This window comes from Myotis davidii, unplaced genomic scaffold, assembly GCF_000327345.1.
Source record: "Myotis davidii unplaced genomic scaffold, ASM32734v1 scaffold150, whole genome shotgun sequence".
Classification (NCBI taxonomy): domain Eukaryota; kingdom Metazoa; phylum Chordata; class Mammalia; order Chiroptera; family Vespertilionidae; genus Myotis; species Myotis davidii.
In genome coordinates this window covers 2859173-2867461 of record NW_006283437.1, presented here as the reverse complement: position 1 = coordinate 2867461, position 8289 = coordinate 2859173, and positions in this window count along the sequence as shown.

Genomic DNA, 8289 nt, shown 5'->3' with positions numbered 1-8289 from the left:
CTCCGCTTGCCGCCCAGCCCCGGCCCCCTTGGCAGCGGCGGCGATGTTTGTGGCTCCCGATTTTCCCTTTGAGGTCTCTGTGGTTATAATTTGGCTTTATTTTAGGCCCGGGAGCTATAAGCCTACTATTAATAAACTTCATTTTATGGAGCATCTTTCATTTCAGCGCATCGCAGAAGCGCTTTAGAGATCTTAATAGCATCACCGAGTTAAATAATACGATACACCCGAGTGGCAGGCAGCTCGGCGCAGCGGCGGTGCCTGCGGACCGAGGCGGCACCTTCTGAAAGGGATGTCGCAGGTGCCTGCCCGCGCGGTTTCCAGCTGCTTGCTCCTGGCAGGCGAAGGGAATATTGGGGGTTAGGAATGTCAGGTGCCTTCCGTGAGTAATTGGTCTTAAAAATGTGTCACTATGCTGTCAAACTACTTGTTAAGTATTACTTACGGTTCTCTGTTTATCCTGCAATATTTTTAGTTCTTAAAAAAGGATGTAGCTGGGACATTTGTTGCTTTCTCCACCCACCCTTCTCTCCGTCTTCTAGACCTAGTAACATAAAATCATGCTGTCAGACTTACTGGTTATTAAGATAACACTCTGCTCCCCTTCTTGCCTATACAGTTTTAGCACAGCTCTTAATTGTAAAGTATACTATCTATTATGTAAGGTGATCGAGGTGTTAGCTAATGATAGGTGGCGATCCTATTGCAGTAGATAAATGTATGAAATCAACACATTGTACACCTTAAACATACCCATTGTTATACGTCAATTTGTAAAAAATTCTAAAGCATATAAAATATCGCAGTGGTTTAAAATTTGGTGAAACTATGAGTTTTATTTCTGAAAATGTTGGCAACATCAGGATTACTAGTTTGCACAGTTATCTGTGTGACATCAGTTCATGACCTGTTCTTGTTGTTGCCCTAATTATATATGCAGGACTCCTTTTATGGGACTTTCTTTGGAGCTTTATGTTTTTAAGGGCAAAGAAGTTTCACTGTTTTAGCAGAAGAGATCCTCCTCGCAAAGAAATTTCAGGTGGAATTCCAAAGTATAAAATAGACTAAATAATCCACTGAGAAAGCTAGATAGTTGAAAGGGAACTGTTATCTGTACAAGAGAAGAAAGGTAAGTAACAGCATAACATTGCTGAGAAGGTGGAAACGGGCAGCATTCAGAGCACTGGGAAAGGGTATGTAGCCCCGCTGTTACGCTCAAGAGGATGAGTGCAGCTCCTTCAGGTTAGTAGGCTAAGTCTTCTGCTGTGAGTTGCTATGGAGATGGGAGGAACAGAAGTCCAAGGTTTGAAGTAAGCTGAAATGTTGGAGATAAGTGAATACTTGGCAAGGGAGCGCGCCATCCGTCCGGTGACATGGTAGGATTGCTAGCATGTGGAAGCCTCAGAGAAGGCGGTGGCCATACGGTGTGATAGCGCATCTGCCCGGCGACCTTCTCCAGGAGTGCTCAGCTACTTGGGGACCAGTGTGCGGTGCCAGCCAACAGAAGGCTTCATTCAGGGTTGGGGCTTGCCAGCTACCTGGAAGAAAATGACAGTGCAGCAGAGGTAGTCAGGGTGTTGGTCAGAATATCATTATCATGCTGGCTCATGGACTCTCGCTGGGTAAAGAGTAAATAAAAGTGAATAAAGGAAAGAGAGTGGATTGGTCAATGAATAGCAAACAGTATGTGGAAGAGTGGACCCAGTGGAATCAAAGACCTGACTGGGAATGGTCAATACAGCTAAGTGGAAGGGCAGGAGATTGTGGACACATGGTCCAGGGCGTGACAGTGAGAATGTGGCCGAAGTGGGGTAAAAGAGATGATTTTTTTTCTAACAGTTTTCCTTGCCATCTCAGAATACCATGTTCTGTAGCTAGAAAGAGGAATGAATAATAGGAGATAGGGACAGAAGAAATTTTTCAAAATCTTAAACAACCCATATTTCTTAACTATGTCAGACAATAAGCTCCCAGAACTTAAAATAAATGGGATATGTGCATTTGTTCACTCCTTTGCTCTTGCACTGCGATAAGATGTACCTGAACTTTACCTGGTGTTTGATTGAGTTTGTGTGCTCCTTTGACCTGAGCAAGCAGAGGTAGGCTTGAATTAAAAAAAAAAAAAAATCGTGCTCGCTTCGGCAGCACATATACTATAATTGGAACGATACAGAGAAGATTAGCATGGCCCCTGCGCAAGGATGACACGCAAATTCGTGAAGCATTCCATATTTAAAAAAAAAAAATCGGTTCAGAGTTACACCTTCCAAATCCATGAAACATTTACAGGAAGTTCAAGTGAGACCTGAGAAGTGACAGGACTAACTTTATTCTAAGATCTGCACAAAAATGACTTAACTTTGCAGCAAAAAGTTGTATTGGTTCCCTTTGGTGCATTACATACAGTATTGAAGTTTTTGTGTTTTTTATTGTTTTGTGTTTTTTTTTAATATATTTTATTGATTTTTTACAGAGAGGAAGAGAGAGGGATAGAGAGTTAGAAACATCAATGAGAGAGAAACATCAATCAGCTGCCTCCTGCACACCCCGCGCTGGGGATGTGCCCGCAACCACACTACATGCCCTTGACCAGAAGTGAACCTGGGACCCTTCAGTCCGCAGGCCGATGTTCTATCCACTGAGCTAAACCGGTTAGGGCTTTATTGTTGATTTCAGAGCGGAAGGGGGAGGGGGAGAGATAAGCATCAATGATGAGAGAATCATTGATCAGCTGCCTCCTGCATACCCCCCACTGGGGATGGAGCTCACAACTCTGGCATGTGACCTCCTGGTACATATATCAACGCTCAACCACTGAGCCACACCTGCTGGGATTTCCTGTGATTTTTTTGAATGGACAAAGTATTTTGAAAGTAGAATTCTGGAGCCAAAAGATTCTGCAGAATGTAGTTGGAGAACCACTGCAGTGAACTACTAAGGCAAAGCTTTATGATTCAAATCTGAATTTCATCGCTTCCTAGTTCTGTGACTTTGGGCAAGATACTTAGCCTCTCCTTCCTCCATAAAATAGGAATAGTAATCATACCCATGTCATTGGGTTATTGTGATTAATTGAGTTAATGCATGTAAAACATTTAAAACCGTACCTGACACATGTAAGTGCTCAGTAAACGTTAAGTGTCATTGCCCTCGCTGGTGTGACTCAGTTCGTTGGACACCGTCTGTGCACCAAAAGGTTGCTGGTTTGATTCCAGGTCAGGGTGCGTGCCCAGGTTGTGAACTCAATCCCTAGGAGGGGCATGCAGGAGTCAGTCTATTGATGTCCCCCTCTCACATCAATATTTCTCTTTCTCTTCCTCTCTCTCTGAAAATCAAACTATTCTCTTTCTTAAAAAGTTAGGTATTGTTGTGTTGCTGTGACAGCTTATAAAAACAGATATCAGGATCCCAGTTTTGAAATTAAAACTCAGAACTTGTTACTTGTTCTTGGAAATAAGGAAACATCAAGAATAACAAGTCACATAAATTGTCTTCTCTCTTGGCTTTGCACTTCATTCCCATATGGTTCCTCCTCTTTCAGTCTCTCATCCTCTTATTCTAGTCTCTCTACTTCTCAGATTCTATTTGAACTATCACAAAAGGGAATGAAATATTCAAAAAACTTAGAGAATAACTTTCTAAAATCGCAGCTCACAAACTATATTGCCGTAAGATTATGGACCATGCTTCTTCTGACAGAGTTTTTAATTTATCAGAAAGTACATTCCTTTTATTTTCATCTGTATGTGGTAACACTTCCTAAACTTGTTCTAATAGCTTGTAGATTATGCACAAATTTTTGAAGATATAATGAAACAAATAGATATTACGCGGATGTCTGGGGGAAAGAAAGTACATGGTTAGAGCACTTTAGTAAGGACTCACAACAATTTCTACTAATGTAATAGAAAACCTAAACTAGCAGGTAAATATAATGACAATTACATAATTCTGCTGTGCTGAGATCAAATTACTTCTGGTGGCAGGAACTCAGCATACTTGGCAATATTTTTCATTTTACAAGTATATAGTGCTTTATTGTTTTTGAAGCAATTTTATAGTGATGATTTTATTTCCTAGGCTTATTTTTGGCCACTGTAAACTATTCATTTCCACATTTTCTCCACATATCAATGGTTTGCATATGAGGTTTGAGTTTCAGTGTTGCAAAAACTCACTTCAAATACCTCTTTAGGCCCTGGCCATAGTGGCTCAGTTGGCTGGAGCATTATCCTGTACACCAAAAGGTCACAGGTTCTGGTCAGGGCACATACCTAAGTTGCAGGTTCGATCCCTGGTCAGGGCACATAGGGAAGGTACTGATTGATGTTTCTCTCTCTCTCCAGTTGAGGATTTAAAAAAAAAAATCTCAAGAAAACAATACCTCTTCATTGAACTATTGCCTGTATCTTATTTATACATGCCTTAAGTGAGGTTAAATTTTAATTAATCTGGCTGAAATATTTCCAGATTACAGAATTGGGAAAGAAGGAGATTTGGGTTTCAGTCTTAATGTGATGGCCTTTGCTTTGTATAAGTCCATTAACCTCACTGTCACTGGTTTCTTATCCCTAAAGAGAGAAACTTTTTTAGTGCAAAAGAAATTTTTATTGAATTAATTTTAGCAAGATCGACAGTTAAGCAAAGCTTCTTCTGATAATTGTGGATGATCTAGAGATGCCTTTCTTTTGAGGCATTATCCCTTTGCAGCAAGGATTTCAGTGACCACTTAGGGCTATATTATCCTAGACCAGTGGTCGGCAAACTCATTAGTCAACAGAGCCAAATGTCAACAGCACGATTGAAATTTCTTTTGAGAGCCAAATTTTTTAAACTTAAACTATATAGGTAGGTACATTGTTATGAACTTAATTAGGGTACTCCTAAGCTGGCCTTTGCTAAAAACATCCTCAATCTAAGGGGTCGACCTCAGCGAACGTACCCCCACTTCTTCTAACGCGACTTCTTCAAAATAGACTCGCCCACGCCGAAAACCGACTTCTGCGCGTGGGCCACGAAGTTTCAATCACACTGTACGTGCGCGTCCGCACGTGGTATTTTGTGGAAGAGCCACACTCAAGGGGCCAAAGAGCCGCATGTGGCTCGCGAGCCTTGGTTTGCCAATCCCTGTCTTGCTTAGTGTTCTTTATGAAGATTTCTAAATGCTTCCCCAAAGTCTCCAGTACATGAAGGCACGTCTCCCTTATATCTAATCAAAAATTTTATCTCTAGAATTGGTTATTCTACCCACATTGTCATCCGTCTGTTTATTCATGAAATTATTTTCACTCTTGTTCTTTTTAAAATTGCTTAGACTGAATGTTGGAGTATTTAAGGGTCTCAATGACTGCTATCCCCTTCCCTGCTTGTATTCTGAACTAATTGGGGGGGGGGGGGGAGATTAGGAGTCAAAGCGTTACTATTTGTAGACAAGCAGCTTCCTCTTACTGGACCTCAAAAATGAGCAGATTTAATGATCCAATCCCAGGCAAGACTGGGGACCTGCCTTATCAGATTTCCAGTATACTGGTCCCAAGGGCAAAAAGTTGGACCACATCGGCCTAGGTTTTGTTTTGTTGTTGTTTTTTTAATCCTAAACTGCCCGTCACATGAAGTCATTCCTCCTGACCTGGGAACCATTGAGTAAAGGAATACAGGACACTCCCTTCCCACCCCACACTTCCATCAGAAATAGGAAGAAAGCATTACCTGTTTGAAACCAGGAGATGGTTGACGTTTTGTGAGGAAGTGTTTTCCTTTTCAAGTATAAAGATCGGTGGGTGCTTGGGGAGGAGGTCATTTCCCATGTTGTTACCTACTACCCTCTCCACAGGACATCCGGGTGAGTCTCAGATAGGGGACTGTGATGCTTGACATCTAGCACATAAGAGTTCAAGATCTAGCCCTTGCGAGTGGCTTGGTTGGACTATTGTCCCGTGCACCAAAAGGTTGCAGGTTGGATCCCTAGTCGGGGAGTGTAAGGGAGGCAACTGATCAGTGTTTCTCTCTCTCTCTCCCTCCCCCTTCCTCTCTCTCTAAAATCAATAAAAACATATCCTCTAATAAGGATTTTTAAAAAGTTCAAGAGCTACAAGTAGATCCTGGCCTACAAATTGAAGGTCCTTGGTTCAAAACATTACAATTACAAGCTACCCATGCAAACCTACTTATTAAATGCGAGCAAATTATTAACTAACTAGTGACCTGGTGCACGGATTCCTGCACATCAAAAGGAAATTAATTAAAAGGTGGCCAGCGGGCAGGACTGGGAGAGATGGGCCGGACATGCTGGACACACCCTGGAGCCAACCTCCTGTGATCCCTCCCCAGCGTCAGTGGAGTGAGGGGGGTCCCTCTGGCAGATGGGGTCCCTCGGCCTGGCCTGCAGGGATTGGGCTGAAACTGGCTCTCCAACATCCCCTGAGGCAGGGGTGGGCAAACTTTTTGACTTGAGGGCCACAATGGGTTCTTAAACTGGACCGGAGGGCCGGAACAAAAGCATGGATGGAGTGTTTGTGTGAACTAATATAAATTCAAAGTAAACATCATTACATAAAAGGGTACGGTCTTTTTTTTCAATAGTTTTATTCATTTCAAACGGGCAGGATCTGGCCCATGGGCCGTAGTTTGCCCACGGCTGCCCTGAGGGGTCCTGGAGTGAAAGAGGGCACTCTGCAAAGTTGCTGTCTTACAGGGTGTGGAACACAAATGCAAGTGTGCAGTAATTCAGATTTGGGGCCAACAGTGCCCTAGCAACAACATAATCCACGGCCGAAGATAGAATTGTGCGGCCCTGCGAAGAATTGGGCTCCCTCCTCTCTGGTTTCGGGGTGTGTCACCCGAGAATCGCCGCTGCCAAGTCACTGCAGCTCGGCAGCTCCTGCATTGAGCATCTGCTCCCTGGTGGTCACTGTGCATCATAGCGACCAGTCAGACAGTAGGAGGGACACTTAGCATATTAGCCTTTATATATATAGATAAGCCTTTTCATCTGAACTGTGACAACTTCAATGATCACGAAAGTGCTTTAGTGTAACATCAGTTGTTAAACAAGCCAACCCATCTAGAACATTGTTTTGTTAATCACTTTGGACATGACTTGTAGAAAAGGACAGAATTTGGTTACTAAGATGGCAAAATCTTGACATTGTGTTCTCCTTAACAGTGGGGCCTTGACTTACGAGTTTAATTTGTTCCGAGACTGAGCTCGTTAAGGAGCTCCTTAACTCAAATTACTCTATCAACTCAATGCAAAAAATCAGCCAAGAGACAGGTGGTATCTCAAAAAACTTGTTAGTTGGGACACCAGTAAGTCAAGGCCCCACTGTATATTGAAAAGTATTAACAAGATTTCTTTAATGGCCTTTGAGTCTTTTTTTAAAGTAAAGTTTCTTTTTTAAACAAGCTTTAGTGAGATAAAATTCACATAATCCTAAAATACAAAAAAGTGTGCAAGTCAGTGGCCATAGAGTGTGCCATCATCACCACACTCAATCTTAGAACATTTTGGTACCCCAGAAAGAAACCCTATGTCCTTTTTTTAAAAAAAAATATATTTTATTGATCTATTGAAGGGAGAGGGATAGAGTTAGAAACATCGATGAGAGAGAAACATCGATCAGCTGCCTCCTGCACACTCCCTACTGGGTATGTGCCCGCAACCAAGGTACATGCCCTTGACCGGAATCGAACCTGGAACCCTTGAGTCCACAGGCTGATGCTCTATCCACTGAGCCAAACCGGTTAGGGCAACCCTATGTCCTTTAGCCATCCCTCCAACCTCCTAGTCAACCACCAATCTGTCTCTGTGAATTTGCCTATCCTAGGCATCCTATCTAATAAAAGAGAAACATGGTAATTGGCGTACGACCACTCCCCTTCCCATTGGCTAATCAGGGCAGTATGCAAATTAACTGCCAGCCAAGATGGCGGCCGGCAGCCAGGCAGCTTGAAACTAACATGAGGGTTGCTTGCTTCAGTGACGGAGGACTCCAACGTTCCCCGCCTGCCGCTGCAGGCCTCTGAGCTGCATCTCTAAGCAACTATGTAACAAAAATCGCCGGACTTCAGCCAGAAGGATTACAACATTGTAAGCAAAGGCCAGAAACCTACTTTCAGCAGCGGAGGCCTAAGAGCTGGAGCCAAGCCTCAAAGCTAAAGCTGGCCCAGAATTTAAAAAAAAGAAAGAAAAAAAGGAGCAGTTGGGAGCTTCCGTCACACGCCAGCCTGAAAACAGCCCTCAGCCCCTCACCCAGACTGGCCAGGCACCCCAGTGGGGACTCCCACCCT